Genomic DNA, 20,075 nt, shown 5'->3' on the forward strand with positions numbered 1-20,075 from the left:
GAGAAATTTTAATTCCAAAAGGTGCAGTTGAACGTATCGTGAGAAGATGCTGCTACTGGATTTAGTTCCTAGTGAAGCTGTTCCAAAATGACGTTCGTTGTAAACCGTTTGGCTATAAATGCGACTTTCTTACGTAAGCCCCAAATGAGACTCGCGTGATACCAATAAGATCGGCAACACCAGCGAGGGTCAGTAGTAATCGGCCTTCAGATGGTTTGCCTCGATGTGTTAAGACAAAATAATTGATTTGGAACTTCCACAAAACAGCACTTGATGATTCACGTTATATAATACCGATTGTTTGCCCTTCGCTTGCATACTTTAGACATGTCGTGAATGTAATCATTTTACTTAACTGGACAAATAAAACAGCACCATTAAAATTCAGTTAGGCAGCCCTGGTTCAACACTGAAATAGGACAAACTGAAGACAATGAAAACAGACCCAGAATGCAAAAGCTTATCAGTGAAAAATAATTTTAAAAAATTTTTTAGGTATTAAAATAGCCCTAACCGCAAAGCCTCTTGTATAGGCATCTTTTACGAAACACGTCGTTTAAACTTCAGAGATTATTAAATAAAAATTCTCTGTTGTGAATAATAATAATAATAATAATAATAATTCCCGTGGAGGCCCGGGAAAAGAATAGGCCTCCGGTATGTTCTGCCAGTCGTAAAAGGCGACGAAAAGAACAAACCACTAATTGGGCTAACCCCACTTCTAGTCTGATTAGTTGGTTCAGGACAGAACTACAGAAGCCTCGGACAAGCGCCGTCACGGTAGGGGACGACGCTTGAACCCTATGCCCGCTCACAATGGTAACGACACTGCTAGCCAACTGGAAAATGATTCAAATCGAAATAGAGGTGTTTTGCAGGATATGCTTCCTGCAACCACCCTAGAAGGAAAACAGACAGAGGATGAGATGGTCAGATGAAGTTAATCGACACCTCATGTTCTGTTATTACCAAGCAACAAACCTAGGAACCAACACAACTGGATACAGATCACAAGTATACACAACATTTATTACCAGATACCCAGAATTAAAATTTTTAACAGAACAATGACTAGCTGATCAGATCCGTGTAATAATCAAAAATAACAGGATACCCCAGTCAGAATTAGAAAACATCAAACAACAAGTACAACAAATACTGGAACAAAATAATGTGCAATCAGAAGAAGAAGAAGAAGAAAATACAGTAATGGACTCAAACATCCCAGAGCAAACAAACAAAGAACAACACGCATCAATTAAACAGTCAGAGGAAAACAAAATCTTAAGACAGCCACCAGAACAAGCACAAATAGAACACGAAGTGACACACATGTTAGATATAGAAGAAAAATTTCAGCTGACATATATAGAATACAAAGACACAAATACAGACATTAGACTATTCTTGCATAGACCGCCAAATAACCCACAAGTCGAAACAACAATAAAAACTATCAACACAATCATACACAACAAAATAAATGAAAACACAACTATGGATGAGTTACAACTACTGGTTTATATAGGAGCACTCACTACACTAAATATACACACTAGGCAGAGATCAGAACCAACCAACACACACAAGAAACCCACAAAACCAGCATGGCAACCCAGGCTACAGATCAGAACAGAAAAACTGAGAAAAGACATCGGACAGCTAACACAATTTATAAGAAATGAAATATCTGACAAAAAACGAAAAAGGTTAGGCAAAATATCACAACAAGAAGCGATAGAGCAATTAGATGAAAAGAAGCAGAAATTACAAGCATTGGCCAAATGACTCAGAAGATTAAAAAAAAAGTGAAAATAGAAGAAAACAAAACCAAACATTCAACACAAACCAAAAGAAATTTTATCAGACAATAGATAACACACACATTAAGATAGACAACCCACCAAACATAACAGACATGGAACACTTCTGGAGCAACATATGGTCAAACCCGGTACAACATAACAGGCATGCACGGTGGATACAAGCAGAAACAGATACGTACAAGATGATACCACGAATGCCTGAGGTGATAATTTTGCAACATGGAGTCACCCAAGCAATTAATTCTACTCACAATTGGAAAGCCCCTGGAAAAGATAAAACAGCAAATTTCTGGTTAAAGAAATTCACCTCAACACATTCACATCTAACTAAATTATTTAAGTTACATTGCAGACCCATACACATTCCCTGATACACTTACACATGGAATAACTTACCTGAAACCTAAAGATCAAGCAGACACAGCAAACCCAGCTAAGTATCGCCCCATAACATGCCTACCAACAATATACAAAATATTAACTTCAGTCGTTACACAGAAATTAATGACACATACAACACAGAACAAAATTATAAATGAAGAACAAAAAGGCTGTTGCAAAGGAGCACGATGATGTAAAGAGCAACTGATAATAGATGCAGAGGTGACATATCAAGCTAAAACTAAACAAAGGTCGCTACACTATGCATACATTGATTACCAAAAAGCTTTTGATAGTGTACCCCACTCATGGTTACTACAAATATTAGAAATATACAAAGTGGATCCTAAATTGATACAGTTCCTAAACATAGTAATGAAAAATTGGAAAACCACACTTAACATCCAAACAAATTCAAATATCACATCACAGCCAATACAGATTAAGTGTGGAATATACCAAGGAGACTCATTAAGTCCTTTCTGGTTCTGCCTTGCTCTGAACCCACTATCCAACATGCTAAATAATACAAATTATGGATACAATATTACTGGAACATACCCACACAAAATCACACATCTGCTATACATGGATGATCTAAAACTACTGGCAGCAACAAATCAACAACTCAACCAATTACTAAAGATAACAGAAGTATTCAGCAATGATATAAATATGGCTTTTGGAACAGACAAATGTAAGAAAAATAGCATAGTCAAGGGAAAACAGACTAAACAAGATGATTACATATTGGACAACCACAGCGACTGCATAGAAACGATGGAGAAAACAGATGCCTATAAATATCTAGGATACAGACAAAAAATAGGAATAGATAATACAAATATTAAAGAAGAACTAAAAGAAAAATATAGACAAAGACTAACAAAAATACTGAAAACAGAATTGACAGCAAGAAACAAGACAAAAGCTATAAATACTTATGCTATACCAATATTGACCTACTCATTTGTAGTGAAATGGAGTAACACAGACCTAGAAGCACTCAATACACTTACACGATCACAATGCCACAAATATAGAATACATCACATACATTCAGCAACTGAAAGATTCACATTAAGCAGAAAGGAAGGAGGAAGGGGATTCATCGACATAAAAAACCTACATTATGGACAGGCAGACAATTTAAGAAAATTCTTTCTAGAACGAGCAGAAACTAGCAAAATACACAAAGCAATCACTCATATAAATACATCGGCTACACCACTGCAATTTCATAACCACTTCTACAACCCTTTAGATCACATAACATCGACAGATACGAGGAAAGTAAATTGGAAAAAGAAAACACTACATGGCAAGCACCCGTATCATCTAACACAGCCACACATCGATCAAGACGCATCCAACACATGGCTAAGAAAAGGCAATATATACAGTGAGACGGATCACAAGCGGATGTACAATACTAGCAAATACAGAATACCCCAGAAGACATGACAATGTAGCAAAAATAATACATCAACAGCTTGCCTTACAACATAAACTTATAAAACATGTTCCCACATAAAAGTATGCACCACAAAATGTACTAGAGAACGATGAATACAAATTATACTGGAACAGAACCATTATAACAGATAAAACACCACCACATAACAAACCTGACATCATACTCACCAAAAAAAGAAGAAATTAACACAACTAATCGAAATATCCATACCCAATACAACAAATATACAAAAGAAAACAGGAGAAAAAATTGAAAAATACATCCAACTGGCTGAGGAAGTCAAGGACATGTGGCATCAGGATAAAGTTGACATTATACCAATTATACTATCAACTACAGGAGTCATACCACACAGTATCCACCAATACATCAATGCAATACAGCTACATCCAAACTTGTATATGCAACTACAGAAATCTGTAATTATTGACACTTGTTCAATTACCTGAAAGTTCCTAAATGCAATGTAACATATACCGTACAGTTAAAAGGAAGTCACGCTTGACAAGGTCCGCGTCACCTTCCATTTTTAACCAGACATAACGTCTGAGACAAGAAAGAAATATCATCCGTTATACTGGTTCAGTATTAAACAAATACTACAGGATGACAGTTATTGAGATATATGAAATCGTCATAAATCCTGAACGGTTTACGTTCAAACTGCACGGTTGGCCTCAGGGCACGATGAGAATTAGCATGCACTGTATGGTTTGGATTAGCAACGAAGCCCATTTGCATTTGGATGGGTTCGTCAGTAAGCAAAATTGGCGCATTTAGGCGACCGAGTATCCGCATTTCGCGGTCGAGGAGTCTCGTCACCCTCAATGGGTGACTGTGGTGTGAAATGTCCAGTCACGGAATAATCAGTGAGAGAGTCCTTTTGGAACACGATTTCATCCTCATTATCCAAATTGACCCTGATTTCGACAAGATGTGGTTGATGCAAGGAGCAGCTCGACCCCATCGAAGCAGGAGTGTGTTCGATGTCTTGGAAGAACACTCTGAGGACCGCGTTCTTGCTTTGGGGCCTCGATTCTCCGCCATATTCTTTTGATCTGAACACATGCGATTCCTTTTTGTTGGGTTGTATTAAAGACAAGGTGTACAGCAATAACCCCAAAACCATTGCTAAGCAGAAAACAGCCATTCGTGAGGTCACAGACAGCATAGATGTTTCTACATTTCAGCGGGTCACGCAGAATTTCGCTATTAGTCTGCGCCATATCATCGCTAACGATGGCAGGCATATCGAACATATCATAACTTACATCCGAATATCTGTAGTGACGTTTACATGATGAATAAGGTATGTTCACGCCGTAGTTGGTAACTAATTTACGTTTTTTTCACATAGTTCAATAATTGTCACTGTGTAATTGTCCAACTGTTGCAGTTACGAGTTCATAATCCTGATAAAGATAATAATGCAGCTAAATGATGTTCAGAGCATAGTTAAACTTGAATATGTGTTACAGCTCACCATCCTGTGAAAAAAGCCTACAATTTTTACAAAAGTCTGTTGTTATTCAACAACGTATTGCTGGAGATTATGGCGCTATTAGTGTTAGACGGCGTCTGCCGTCCGCTTCAATTTGACACAAACTACTTCGTCAGTTTACTCGTTGACGAGAAGTTAATCCTTGAACTGTGCTCAGCTCGCCGCTGCTAGAAGGGGTGTCTGTATACCGTGACGATACGTGCCGTCTAATGCAAGCGCACATACGTGATTACACACGATCTACGCTGAGACTAATGGGAAACCCTGAGCGAGAAAAGTGGAGGCACAGTACGATTCACTTTAAAGTGTACAAATATGACCTACAGGGTAACCACTGCTGAATTATACCGTGGCGCGGACGAGCGAAGTAGAAATGTTACAGAATTTACAAATGACGCAATACGATAATTAAAATTTAGTTTATAATGTACATACAAATAAACACAAGAACGTTGATTTACTAAGAAAATGTGATTCACAAACGATGAAAATTTTTAAATTTATTCGTAGGTACAACTGTTTTCGTGTTTAAACGCAGAGGTGTTTCTATTGGATGCTAATTGAAAGTCACTGAACAATAAGTAGGGATCAAGAATTGCTGCAGTATGAATACGAGACACACTCATTGACTTGGTCTTGCTGAACGGAGGAGAAGTTAATACGAAAAAGCGTTGAAGACCAAGAAAAATGTTATCTCTCCATTGGAATGAAGTCTCAAGGAAGACCAAGAAACTGTTTAAAGGTACAGTATTTCATTAAGAACGGAACAAACTGGAGGTTCAGTGAAACATACGGCACTGTGAAATAAGTGTTAGTAGATGATGGCTGCTCTGTTTTGCCGAATGCATAAAGTTCAAGCGGAACGTGATACAAACCTAAAAATTGGATTTTGTACTATTACGCATTAGTGAAACACGAGCTTCGGAACATACGGTACTGAAAATGTCGGTGGATTCCAAAATATTTGTGAAGTTGCGGAAAGTATGGAAGACAACCCATGGGATAGGTTAATCTAGTGGGATCTGCAAATTTCACGACGGCTCCCGTAATCACATGAGCATCAAAAATTCATTGCTATTTGTATGTAGAATACGGTGTAATGTGCTGAAAGCAGCTGTCGTATCACTCTTAGCAAAACTTTCAGAATTATTGCGCCACACTGTTGAAATTAAAGGATTTTCTTAGGAAAGCAAACTTTTTGCGTCGTTGTTTGCTCGAATGAAAACTATATTTTGAGACTTCCTCGTGGCATTAAAACTTCATTCCTTCTTTACCCATATGTTTCGATGATATACCATCATCAGCGGGTTTCTTTCTATTGTACTGCAAAACACAACGGAGAGTGGAACGTGAGTACATCTTAGGTGTGCTCATCAATATTCACAACTCTTTCAGCAATAACATATGCCTCGATAACTCAGTTTATTCACATGCCTTCTGCAAACAATGATTTTTTGAAAGTGTTGTTCTTAGTATGGAGCGAAAATTTAGGCCTAAACTGAAAGCTTTGGTGTCGGCGCCATTTTGACTATATTTTCAGTTCGTCTTACTCCTGTTACTTCTCCTGTTATCACTCCTATGCTGATATCGTTCGTGTAGTAGATCTATCCGAGTGCTTGCGAAGAAATGTAACTGAATGTTAGTTAAGAAATCATTTTACGAAGTGCATCACAATTAAATGAATTATTAAGGCATATGTTACATGAATATGAAAACAATACCCAGTTTTTGTCTTTTCTCAGCCAGTTCCACGTATATTACAGCAAAAGAAAGAGACACCTAAGGCGCTAGGGTAACATTACCAAACATATGAGGTGGAGAGAGAAAATGTGATTTGCTCGTGATGGAATCTTAAAAATATATTGAGTGAACGGAAATATTTCGAAGCGGTATACTTGTAGCATGCGATGGATGTGATGTATCCAGGGAGGCAGACGAGGCAGATTTCTGGAGAAGAAACGCACACGGCGTGCTGTCATAACACCAGGCTGGCGACGGGTGCCAATAGCACGCATTGCACTCGGGTGGTAGGGGGGATGGTGTATTTCTGCCGTTGGCAAGGCGTCCGCGGCCGCGCCCCTGTGGGATCAGTGCCGCCGCGAGCCGCGCTGCGATAGTGCCGTCCGCCGTGAGTGCCGCGCCTATTGTGCCTCGTATCGCGACTGCCGGCCAGCCTCCGCGTGCGTCCAGGGACCAGCAGCTGGCAGCGCCGCCGCCACGCACCGCGCCTCGCCTTTCAAAATAGCTGCGGGGGTCGCCCCCTGGGCACACGCACACGGCCTTCTGGCGCCGCAGCCGCTGCCGGGATCCACTATCTGCCCGTGCTACCCTCCTCCCCCTAACCGTCTCCCCACAACTGACCCCGCCGTAAGCTTCTGCGAATCACATAGGTGACATACTTTAAAGATTCCTGTCTGCGTTGCTTATCGTCGATATTTACCACGCAATGAACCCATTAACTTGTTATTTATAGTAGTCAACAGCTGGAATACAACTAGAGCTCTGCGCACGCTAGTCTTATATCGTTTAAGTATTTCCATGTCTGCGTACCAACTGCAACCAACATCCACTTGAGCATGCCTTCTCTAGCCAAGCCTTGGTGCCCCTGTACAATTTTAACCCAACCCTTTCTCCCACGGTTAGCTCCATTCTGAAATTAACTACTTTCTTGTCCCAGGATGTATCAAATCGCGTCTTTTACTCTGGTTGTGTCATAAATGTTTCTCCTTCACCGTTTGATGTAGTACCTCTTCATTGGTTATTCAACCTACTCATCCAATTTTCAGCATTTCATAAGCTTTCGTTATCCTCTTGTGTTTCCTGTTCATCGCTCACATTTTACTACCATGTCTGTTAGACGTGTTTCCGCCTTACAGGAAAGCTTGTCTTGCTAATGCCACTCTGCAAATTACGAAGGTTTGCTGAAAAGTGATGCCTTCGAATTCATGTGAAAATTCTTATATCGTTTTAAATAAAACGAACTTTATTAACATTCAACGTCCTTATTGTTCATGTCTACACATTTATTTCTCAACATTCACCCTAGCGAACACTACATTTCTCCCATCGAGAGACCAGTTTGTTGATACCGTCACAGTAGAATGTTTGATTTGGTTGACGGAGGCCCATCACCTCTGCTTGCACCGCTTCATCATTATAGGTGTTCTTTAAGTTTTGGAAACAGATGAAAATCGGGTAGGGCCAAGTCGGGACTCTGTGAAGGATGATCGATGCCAGTGAATCCAAGGCATCGGATTGTTGTAGATGTCGCAGCGCTCGTATGTGGACCGCCATTGTCAGGCTGAAGGAGAGGGTGCTCCGTGTGTGGACGAGCTCGTGGAATTCGAAATTAGATTACAACACCCTGTTTTTCTCACACTGACACACACCGCCATGTTACAATTCGGAACCCTCTAAGGGAGAGGGCTGCAAATATACATTCCTGATGAATAAAGGTGTAGAATGTTAATAATGCTTTATCTAAAAAGCTTTGAGTTTTCACAAAAAATAGCAGGCATCACTTTTGATCACGCCAACCTTCCTAGTGCTGCCATCTACTTTCAATATCTTATTTGATCATATAATTTCCTTAGTGTAGCGTTATTGTTAACCTAGCGAGGTGGCCCAGTAGTTAGCACACTGGACTCGCATTCGGGAGGTTGACTGTTCAAACCCGCGTCCGGCCGTCCTGATATAGGTTTTCCGTGATTTCCTTAAATCGCTTCAGGCAAATGCCGGTATGGTTCCTTTGAAAATGGCCTTTCCTAATCCGATCGGATCGATGACCTCGCTCTTTGGTCCCCTCGCCCAAAATAAATAAATAAATAAATAAATAAATCAACCAACCAACCAGCCAACCTCACTGTTAGACTACATACTATTACCCTTAAAGACTCCAACTGTTCCATTCAGTCGTACTTCCAAATTCTTTGCGGCCTGTGACAAAATTAAAATATTGTTGACAAACCTCAATTTTATTGCTTCTTCCTGAACTGTAATTGTCTTTGAAAATTTCCGTTTGGTTACTTCTAGCTGCTAGCTCAGTTCACAGATTAACAGGGATGAATGTCTACAAGCCTGTCTCGCTCCCGTCTCAGCTTCACTTTCATCTCCTTACAGTTTCACACTGTAGTCTAGTTCCTGTAAAAAGAGTAGGTAACCTTCCACTCCCTGTATTTTATCGCTGTTACCTGCAAAATTTCAATGAGTGCATTACAGGCGTCACTTCCACGAGGGTTGGAACTTTAATAATGGCAACTATTTATTTACAGTTCGTACAAAATAGATACTTGTTTCAAAGTTTTACTGACCTTCAAAGTAGTCACCAGCATTGTGTATAACCCGTTGCCAGCGATGTGGAAGTCGTAGGATACTCGTAGCAGTGCCAGTTGTGTTGACAGTTCGAGCGGCGCGGTATGTTGCCCGACGAATTTGTAGCAGTTCTGAATCGAATGCCGTGAAATGTTTCCCTCTGTTTAGAAATTTAGTTCGACTCACGAGGGATTAAGTCAGTGGAGTGCAGTAGGTGGTATAGCACTTAGCAGCCCCATCAGTCAAACAAATAAGTAACAGCTTGCACTGTATGTGCTTGAGCATTGTGCTGCAAAATGGTCAGGTCCTGCAGGGTCATCATTTCTGTCTCTAAGCTGGTCGTAGATTGTGTTCCACAAATGTTGGTGTTTTTTTTTTTTTTTTTGTCGCAGAGACACGCTAAAAGATCGTGACAGATGGTGATGGCTATGGCAGTTCTCATTGGGGTGACGTTATGTCGACTAACAACTGAGCACAGGAAGAACTGAGTTGTTGTCTTAATCATCACAACTATTCAGTTGTCTAGTACCCACGTTACTGGGCGTCGCATTGCCAACAAGCCATTTACTTAATAATCTTGCAGTGAATAAGAGTTGGTTGCTTAAAATCTGTTAGCAAAGTTAGTTCATTGTTGGGCTTCTGCTATTGTTCTCGGTGGAAATTGTAGTATCCGGCCATTAGTTCTGAGCTATTTTATGTCCGTAATGTTTCATGTGTCATCTATCGCCTATTGTATCTCTGTCACTGTAATAGAGGAAGTGTGGCTGAAAAGTATGTTGGTGCGTGTCGCAGTAGGAAACCCCACCCAAGGCAAGGGAATATGTGTCACTGAGAAGAGTGCGTCCTTGCGAACCTGCCGCCTGTTAGTTGTTAGCTGCATGTGTGTTCCATCGAATCACTGCAAGTATTGCTTGGGCCTACAGATTCCGTTTGTAGGTTCATCTTAAGATTCTTGCTCCATGTTGCTAAGAAGATATTCCGATTGCAAGTTCAATGCAATTGGCAACATCTTCACTTCGCAGGGCTAGTATAGTTCAGGAACTGAACCCTTGTCGTTTCACGGAATAAAGTATTGTACCGTCCCGGAACGAGGACAAAATTGTTGATTTGAAGCCTGCTGTTTAGGAGAGGCATCTAAACTGGAGTTTCTTTACTTGCGGAACACTACAGTTTGAAAATTGTGTCCTCGTTTTTGCTTTCACACTCGGCACAAATTTCTTTACGTTTGTAAAAATTGTAAATATGTCATTTTATTAACTAAATGTATGAAAAAGGTGCTTTGTGGTAGAATATTATTTCGCCGGTCTAGTTTCGGGTGTTGCCCGTCTGTATTACCCAGGACACACATCTCTTACAACAGTGTATATTGTAGTGATTTATGCACATGTGATTTTTCAATTCATTGCAATTTGACTTGCCTTTTATATTCATAAAACACAATATAGGCTATTTGTAAGTAAGTCGTAAGAGATGGGTGCCTTATGTAATACAGTTACCCCTAATGACGGTTAACACCCGAAACTAGTCCAGCGAAATAAAATACTACCACAAAGCAGCCTTTGTCGAACAATGAAATAATAATGTGACAAACTTACAATTTCTACAAACTTCAGAGCACGAAACGAACAAGGAATTTGTGACAATTAAGATTAGATAACGACCACTGGGCCGTATTTTATGAGAGCGTGTAAACAGCCAAACTTTTTGTCCTTTCGTTATTATATTGTCTGCTAGATTGTCATGTCGTATGTAATTCTAAGAATTTTTTATGATAACCCCACTTGGTTTTACACTTAGTTTTCGACCGAGACTAGTTCAAATTTCTATCAGTTGACAAGAGATCTCTGACAGTTTGCGGGAGTGAAAGTTTCCGTCATATGTTCATCGACCTAGGAAGCTTCCTAGGAAGATTTTGTCTGAAATTTCCATAACTGTCTTACTGATACAGTATCACTTTCTGAATGTATCACGATCCTTAAATCACTTAGTGCAATCTCGCGACGGTTCAAACTTGGAACAAAAGTTATGTGCTGAGGACTGAGCCAAATTAACCTCACATACTCTGCCCAATAACTGTTGAAGACTTTCACACCTAACCTAATTACATTATCGTGGTGATTTAGGCTTGCAACATTGAACAGAGCACTGATATTGTCACAACAGTGTAATTTTTAATAATTTGGTACGTGCAAGCGCATCTCCACCCTGCGAAATAAACACGAAACGGTTCGTGTTCGCCTTCTGTTAACATCCAACAACGTTCGTATGTTTATGGCTCTCTTATCGTTTCACAACGTTATTCTAGAAAATTTTATTGTTTATAAGCACTACTCACATTTTATTGGCATCAGCAACAAGTTTTTCCCCCTTGTTGAAAGTTCCGCGGAACATTCAAACGGTGAGGTAGTTTACCGGTTCAGTAATGATTAAGATGCAGCTGTGGCGACACACGTTTAAACCGGAAGTCCGTTTGCGGTGTCTGGCCGGCAGTCGGCTAACGGTGTACGCAGGCTTCCGTTCTAATAGTGCGCACCTATGTTGTGTGTGCTGCAGGAACGTTGACAATGTCGCAGAAGGTGAAGGTAGACGTCCGCATCACTGTCTTCTACGCAGACGGCGTCACAATTTACGTTTACATCTAGACTCTGGAAAAATGTAGGTATATGCACATTTTTTCGGATGTCCTGATCCATATACACTGCAGAGCCAAAGAAACTAGTACACCTGCCTTATATCGTGTAGGACCCCCGATAGCACGCACAAGTGCCGCAACACGTTGTGGCATGGGCTCGACTAATGTCTGAAGTAGTGCTGGAGGAAATTGACACCATGAATCCTGCAGGTATGCCCATATATCCGTAAGAGTACGAGAGGATGGAAACATCTTCTGAACAGCACGTTGCAAGGCATCCCAAATATGCTCAATAATGTTTGTCTGGGGATTTTGGTGACCAGCGGAAGTGTTTTAACTGAGAAGAGTGTTTCTGGAGCCACTCTGTAGTAATTCTGGACGTGGGGCATGTCGCATGCTCCTGCTGGAATTGCCCAAGTCTGTTAGAATGTGCAATGGACAACAATAGATGCAGGTAATCAGACAGGATGCTTACGTACGTGTCACCTATCAGAGTTATAACTTGACTTATCAGGTATTCCATATTACTCCAACTGCACACGCCCCACACTATTACATAGCCTCCACCAGCTTGAACAGCTCCCATGCAGGGTCCATGGATTCATGAAGTTGTCTCCATACATGTACACGTCCATCCGCTCGATATTATTCGAAACGAGACTTGTCCGACCAGACAACATATTTCCAGTCATCGACAGTCCAATGGCGATGTTGACGGACCCAGCCGAGGCGTAAAGCTTTGTTTCGTGCAGTCATTAAGGGTACATGAGTGGGTCTTCGGCTCCGAAAGTCCATATCGATGATGTTTCGTTGTATGGTTGGAACGCTGACACTTGTTGATGCCCAAGCATTGCAATCTGCAGCAATTTGCTGAAGAGTTGCACTTCTGTAACGTTAAATGATCCTCTTGAGTTGTCGTTGGTTCCGCTCTTGGTGATATTCACGATATACTCGTGAAAAGGTCTACGGGAAAATCCCCGTTTCATAGCTATCTCGGAGATGGTGTGTCCCATCGCTCGTGCGCCGACTGTTAACACCACGTTCAAACTCACTCATATATTGATAACCTGCCATTGTAGCAGCAGTAATCGATCTAACAACTGCGGCACACACTTATATAGGCTTTGCCGACCGCAGCGCCATGTTCTGCCTGTTCACATATCTCTGTATTTGAATACGCATGCCTGTAACAGTTTCTTCGGTGCTTCAGTGTATTTGGGGATGTACATAGTGCAATTATATGTTTACAGATTAGTCATTGCAGTCTGACTTTTTAAAATATAAGATGAATTGGTCTGAAATATTTCACGTCGTGCCTTTATATAACTAAGAGTATGTTTAAACCATTGTCATAGCACATTTGTTAAGAATTCTAAGATTTCTCATTTTAGTTCTGTTTTCTGTTTGATTCTCTTTGAACAGGCTTTTATTATTGTGGCCTCCAGAGTGGAGATTTAGTTTAGGCACCTGATCTGGCACTGAAGCTGGACGTTCAAGTGAACAGCAAATGGACTAATAGTGATATTTGGGAGACGAATGGTTGAAATAAACATTGAACTTGAGAAGTTACACTTTTCTCTAAAGAGAGCCCTGTTGCTAACTATCTGGAGAACTGATCGATTAACAGCGAGCTTGCACTTGTTCAGCCGAGTTGTTGTTTACATTTTCTGCACAATATTTCGACGTCCGGCCTAGTCGTCTCTTTCAGGTTCTGCGAGTATGTACTCTTTGCTTGTACTCCAGACTGACTGTAAACTGTTGTGCAGAAAATCGAAACAACCCAGCTGAATATCCGGGAACCCACTATTAAATCGCCTCGAGAAAACCTGAGAGATGACAGCTGATGGATCATCTTGGCGGACAACGTGGTTATCACAGATACACTGCTGGGTGGAGGGAGGTCCCACCCGTTCGCCCTAGAGCTGTTTTGTCGAGGACATGAGCAGTGAAAAACCGAAAAATCGCATCTGACTGAAAATTAGTTTCTGGTCCATTTTTAAATTACTTTCAGTTGCATCTCAAAGGATGTCTCAAATGCTTGAAGCCAATTATTATGTATATTTGACACTTTAGTAGTCACTATAATGTCTTACTACCAATGCAAGGAAACACTGTTTATAATTTTTAAAACAGTATGAGAAATTCATGGTTTTAATTCTTTCGTGGTTCGAATCTGTGTGTTATCAGTGAGAAACTGATGCAAAATTGCTTCGGATGTGACCTGAATTGCTGCAGACACAGCTTCGATGTGTCGTCCACATTCATCAACCAAGCGATACCATCGAGCTAACATTTCTTTGATCGCTGACTGATGTAAAATGTTAATTGCCGCATCCATAGACACACCTATGACATGTCCGAAGATGAGCGGCAATCTTGTGGACTTTTTCAGTAATTTCTTCGGTAGACGTACCTGCTGGTCGTAGTCAGCGAACCTCATGTGGGTGCCTAGCTGTGTTGAAGTACGTGGAAACAAGAGCTAAATGTTACCTGCGGCAAATTTCACAATAAACAGAATAAAGTATAGCTTTCATCTCGTCACACATTTTTCTATCTAAAAGCAAAATTTCAGTTCCAGCGAAAATCACGGAACCAGTCATCCAGGCGACTGCAATGTCTTTTCAGATGGCGCGACGTGTACATATTGTCAGCTTCGCAAGGTGATATGCAGCCACCTGTAGTAATATAAGAAGACACGGATTTGACAAATGACACCGTAAAGCAGCTTATATGTCTGACGAACACCACAAGTAAACAGTTATTCCAGTTTTCTTGACGTTCCGGACATAAGTTACCAGGCCAGAAAAATCAAACAATGGAAAATCCGGGATGGAATGTAACAATATAATGAAATTGAAAGTTGTCACTCGCCACATAGCGGAGATGCTGAGTCACAGATAGGTACAACAAAGAGTCGCACAATTAAAGCTTTCGGCCAGTAAGGCCTTCGTCAACGACACACACACACACACACAGGCGCGCGCGCGCACAAACGCAACTCGCACACACGACTGCAGTCTCAGGCAACTGAAACACGTTGTGCCTATCTGCCACTCAGCATCTCCGCTGTATGGTGATAGGTCAGAAAAAAAATTTTGTTTCAGAGGCTCTGAAGCGATTTCACTTCTCCCTGATGGGGTGTTAATCGTCGAAGTTGGTAGCCTCGAAGACCTGATTATCTTTTGTCCCCACGTAACCTATTTTCGATGGGTCATTTTGCATCTAATAATTTTCTCTTGTACTGAAGAAATCCAGAAAACTAATTTGTGTACTGGTATTTAGAAACTATGACAAAAAATCAGAAAAAAACACAGTAACTCATTACCGAAAACGAGAAGTCTATACACTAGACATTGTGTGTGTGTGTGTGTGTGTGTGTGTGTGTGTGTGTGTGTGTGTGTGTGTTTGTTTGTTTTTTCTCGGAACCGTGTAAGGTATCGAAATTGTTTCCACCCACATGCATTGTGAGAAAGGCCTCACTGCACGTCGTCTCGTCAACAGGTCTGTATATTGCTATCAAAACTGACATTACTATACTTCCATTTGAAAGGCGAAGTTAAACTGCTAATATTGTAGTTCTAAAAGAGGGAAATTCAAGGGCGTTTCACTCTTCATTATCAGAGTTGTAGTTTCGGAGAATTTATAACATTTACAACGTAGGATTTAACTATTTCGAGCGTCAAATCTGCTGCTGTCTTGTGCGGCAGTTACTGTTATACGGAATTGTCACTTAAGGCTGCTGGAGCACTCCATATTGACGCAGTCTATACTTATAAAAGCTGAACAGTGTAAAACATATCAATTGAAACTGATACTAATCACACTTCTCTCCGCGTGATTGGACTGGCACGCAAACTGTAAGGCAAAGAACATGGCATCCAAGGATCATTCCTTAATTAACTACGGTAACAATTCTGCCTTCATATCTTCCAGAGTCCTGGAGGAGGAGGAGGAGGAGGAGGAGGAGAAAGGGGAAAAGTCTGGATACAGTCTGTTGATATACTTCTGAACGTACAACTGGACCGTTCTCTTAGTGTTCCTTCTGCACTCTCCGTTAAGAAATAACATATCTAGGTTTTCCTGATTTGTAAAATACACGTGGACGATACATGCAGAATGAAACCCACATTACCTCTGTGCTTCTTTTATGCCGGTATCACAATTGTGCAATGCTTTTTACTTCATAACCGACATGACATATAGCAGTTCCTTACTGGGGTAAGAAACTACGAACTTCCGTGTAAACAGCAGTCGGTTCCATGTTCAAAACAGTTAAATCCTAAGTTCTAGATATAGTAATTATTCGGAAAGTATGATAGGTATTTAAAAAAAACACTGAGTCACAGGCCTATAAACAAAAAATTTCTACCTTTATTTCAAAACTGCTACGCAGCACTATTGAGGAACTTGTTTCTCTGCGACACAAGGCGGTGATTGGCTCTTGTAAAAATACTGGGACTGTGTTGCGGTCTATTTCCGAACTGGTTCCTTGACATCGTCGTCAGCGATGAATCGTTTGCCTCTCAAAACCTTCTTTAGTTCACCAGAAATGGGGAGATCGCAGGGACACGGGGTGACTGGACATCCCATTCGAATGTTAGCAAGAGCTCATTAAGTGTTCGTGCTGTTAGGGTGAGCTGCCGCGGTGCAAGAAGTCGACAAAAAGGGTCCCTTTTGATCAAAAAATAAAGTGAGCAATAACTTGTTCCGCACTTGTGTGGACGGCTTTAGATTTTTCGTGTGGCGACGACCCTGCATGCTTACACTGGAGACCTTGTCGTTTTGCCGCGGATTCGAAGTGATAACACAATGTCTCGTCTCCAGCAGCCACTCGGGACAGGAACTCATACCCCCACCCCATCCGTGGCCTAGCGCTTTATATGTTAAACATCAAATAGTATTCGACACGCCTTCGCTATTGGCTGAAGCCAGTGAGGCACCCATTAGGCAACACATTTTGCGAAATTTCAGTCTGTCCTTAATGATGATGTGAACACTTCCGGTGCTGAGTCCAGCCTCTGTGACAGTGGATGCTACCGTAACTCACGAGTCTTGAATAATGAGGGCGTCCACCTGCTGGACAATGGCATCGGTAATATGGTATGTTGTTCCCGTCCGTGCATCATTGGCTAACATCCTTTCCTGAGCGCTCGTGCCACGACTTGGCCGTTGCAACGCTATATAGTGCTCGGAGTACAATTGTGCTTTTCCTCGGTGTTTCCGTTTCCCAAATTTCTTCCGCTGTCAGGAAAAGCAATACTCCCATTCGTTCTTCTATTGAATTATCCATTTCATTGTTTTCAGCACGACTGACAAGGACATAACTGGAAATCGGAGTTTTTCAACATTTAGTATGTGTGGTGCATGTTCAGAACTGAAATAAAATCCCGAAAGCAGATCGATGCAGCTCTCGAGAAAATAGAGTTTAAAATCTTTAGATGCCCTATAGCGATGTCTATTTAACGACAGGGAGCGTGGCTCTGCGGTAAAGTGCTTGCCCGTCTTACGGGCAGTCTGGGTTAAACTCCCCACTTTGACAAATTTTTAAATAAAGGTGCAAGTTCTACGAGAATTTTCGTGAAGGTTAAAATACATAATGATGAAAAATTTGTTTTTTAAAATTTCAATGATCTTTATTAGCAATTGTTGTAAAAAAACTGATACCAGTAATTAAGAATCTATGTTTGAAATGGAAATTGAATTTTTGTGTGAGATATGTAATTAGAAAAATGTGCATTTTTCATAGATGTTACAAGTAGATATGTGCTAATAAGCATATATTTAATGGATTTTATGGTTAAGTGACGCAGGTATTCGAACTGAACAAAAGACGATGAAAAAAAGAGCGAAACGAGACTCGAACCAGAGATCGTCCATTACCAGTCTAGAGTGCTACCGATTTTTTCCGTCTTTACACGCTTTACGCTTCACGGAAATGCACATGCAACATGCCCCTCTGTTTAAAATTTGCGTTGGCCAGGAATTGAACGCTGACCACTCACATGTTAGACAAATTCTCTACCACAGAGCTACAGTGCCAGTCGAAAAATCGATCTAGTTTAGACTACTTAAGAGCTCGGAAAACTTCAAATCCATTCTCTCGAGAATTATGGAGGGTTGCATCGAGCCGCTTTGAGAGACTGATATTTCAGTTCTAAACTTCACGTAACATAAACATAAAAAATTGCAAAAATCTTGTTGCCTTGTGGTCTCCTTGTGAATGCTCTGTCGTAACGTGGGTGTTCGCGCGCGTGTTCCTCTAGCGCCAAGTTTGGGACCTCAGTGTTTTTACGGGGGCTGCGCCAATGACATGACGATCCTGTCAGCGGTTTCTACTTTACAGCCCCTGGCTCCATTCTTTTTGAATGGACCTTATATTAATCGGATTTTGAAGAATGAAACTTCGTTAAATTACTCTTCCAGAACTACGACACTTCTTGCAGAAATTACTGTAGTACTATTTGAAAATGTTGATACAGATGTGTGTCTAATTAATGTAGCTATGAAAAGTAACTATACGTCAATTAGTGAGGACTTTCTCACAATTCATCTGCGTTAGAACAGAATTACGATTACTTAAATGATTCCAGCAATATTTGACATGAACAGCTTAGCTGAATCGCCCTATACACAGGATGAATCACTTAAAACTTGCACCGCAAATATTGCGAAAATGGAAACTATTGGTTTGCTGTTTTCATAGGGGCTCGTGTTGTTAGTTAATCAATAGAAGGTAATAATACTTAAAAAGTGCATTTTTTGTGCAAACATACCATTTTTAAATAGAAAATGCATTTGACATCAACGAACCAAAAGTAGGGTAAATTAAAATGGCAGTGGTATTTGTTGCAGAATTCTGGTTAGTCTTTTAATTGATATCGTGTTGTTCTTTAGAGTATGCTACCATAGGGATTAAACAAGTGTTAGTGTGGAACTTCTCAAAATACAAGTGCATGCACAAGTTATGCGGATTCTAACCAGTAAGGAGACAACTGACCATCACAGCTTGTGTTCAAAACCACCGGCAGCGGCAATACACGCTTCCAGTCTTGTATGGAACAATTGCTGCAAGCGTGCTAGCATTCCAGTGGAGATGTCCGAGCAGGTTGCAATAATATGTTGTTCTATATCAGGTGTAGTTGGTAAGTCCTTGTAGACAGCGTCTTTCAGCTTCCCATAAAGAAAAAAAGTCTACAAGCGTTAAATCCGGGGGACGGGCTGACCAAGGGACAGGCCCTCTGCAGCCAATCCAACGATTTGGGAACAACTCATGTAGAAATGCTGTAGTACTTCATGCCGGACAGCCATAATGTTGGTGCCATAGGTTCCTCCTAGTCTGCAGAAGAACGGCTTCTAGCATCCGCGGAAGATGGTCTGTTAGGAGGCTACAATTATGCACGTGCAGTATTCCGTCTGTGAAACATGACCCTATGAGCTGATGGTTCACTATCCCACAGCACACCTTTACACTCCATGGACGCCGACGTTCCTCCTGAAGAAGCCAACGGGGATTGTCAACTGACCAATAGTGCTTGTTTCGGCGGTTTACCTAGCCTTGATTGGTAAACGTGGCTTCGTCATTGAGCAAGATAAAAGGTATCCCTGTAGTATCCTATCTTAATGTGCATAACCGTTTCCATGCTGTTACTGATGCAGAGAGATGCGATGGGGATGGAGCCGATGTCGATAGAGAATACGTAGGACACTTGTCTGACCCGCGTGACTTCCTCGTCCAATTGCGCGGGAGCTAACGTGCGGATAAACTAACAGCAGCAAGAATATTAAAGTCTGCTTCTTCCGTCATCACTTGCTTCCTTCTGTTACGTTATCTGGGTGTTAGACTACCACTTTCTCGTAACTGGCTGAAGGGAATAAATAATTGCCGGGATTGCTGACGTCTATTGGGATGTCTTGCCGCGTACGCCGTACAAGAACAAACTGCATTCT

The 20,075-nt window shown here is 41.1% G+C and overlaps 1 protein-coding gene across 6 annotated transcripts in view; it reads left to right on the top strand.

The window, feature by feature from the left end:
* LOC124803112 (receptor expression-enhancing protein 1) overlaps positions 1-20,075 on the top strand; it is a 292,008-nt gene that overhangs the window by 108,462 nt on the left and 163,471 nt on the right. Inside the window, exons 1-2 of one of the 6 annotated variants that reach the window (XM_047264272.1) lie at positions 7,282-7,313; positions 12,050-12,151. The exons of the other annotated variants lie outside the window; for them this stretch is intronic. The gene's annotated coding sequence lies outside the window, so the exon portion shown is untranslated. Of the gene's footprint in view, positions 1-7,281; positions 7,314-12,049; positions 12,152-20,075 lie in introns of those variants that run through there. 6 annotated transcript variants of the gene reach the window in all.

This window comes from Schistocerca piceifrons, chromosome 6 (genome assembly GCF_021461385.2).
Source record: "Schistocerca piceifrons isolate TAMUIC-IGC-003096 chromosome 6, iqSchPice1.1, whole genome shotgun sequence".
Lineage (NCBI taxonomy): Eukaryota > Metazoa > Arthropoda > Insecta > Orthoptera > Acrididae > Schistocerca > Schistocerca piceifrons.